We start from the raw sequence: 350 nt of genomic DNA, 5'->3' as shown, positions 1-350 counted from the left end.
ATAGGTGCCTGTGAGGATGTACTAGAGGGTGGCATGGGTGTCCCAGAGGGTGGCAGTGGTGAAACAGAGGGTGCTGTGAACCTGTGATGATAAACCAGACGTAGAAACAACATAGTCGCGGCCGTTGCAAGCCGAAAAGTAAGTTCGCAATTGCGAACTTGTCCCAAAATCGGCGCGAACACGCGCCAACACAAAAAACGGAAAAATCCGCAAGTCCGCTAGAGTTCGCGGATCTTCGCGGATTGCGAATCCGTAAATACGCAAGTTCGCGGATTGCCAATCCGCAAAATCCGCCCATGCTTACTCAAGCCCCGGGCCCGGTCCCACCTTCCGAACCCTAGCCAGGCTGG

The sequence above is a fragment of the Lissotriton helveticus genome, chromosome 4_2 (assembly GCF_964261635.1).
Source record: "Lissotriton helveticus chromosome 4_2, aLisHel1.1, whole genome shotgun sequence".
NCBI classification, from domain to species: Eukaryota; Metazoa; Chordata; class Amphibia; order Caudata; family Salamandridae; genus Lissotriton; species Lissotriton helveticus.
This window is presented reverse-complemented; position numbering follows the sequence as displayed.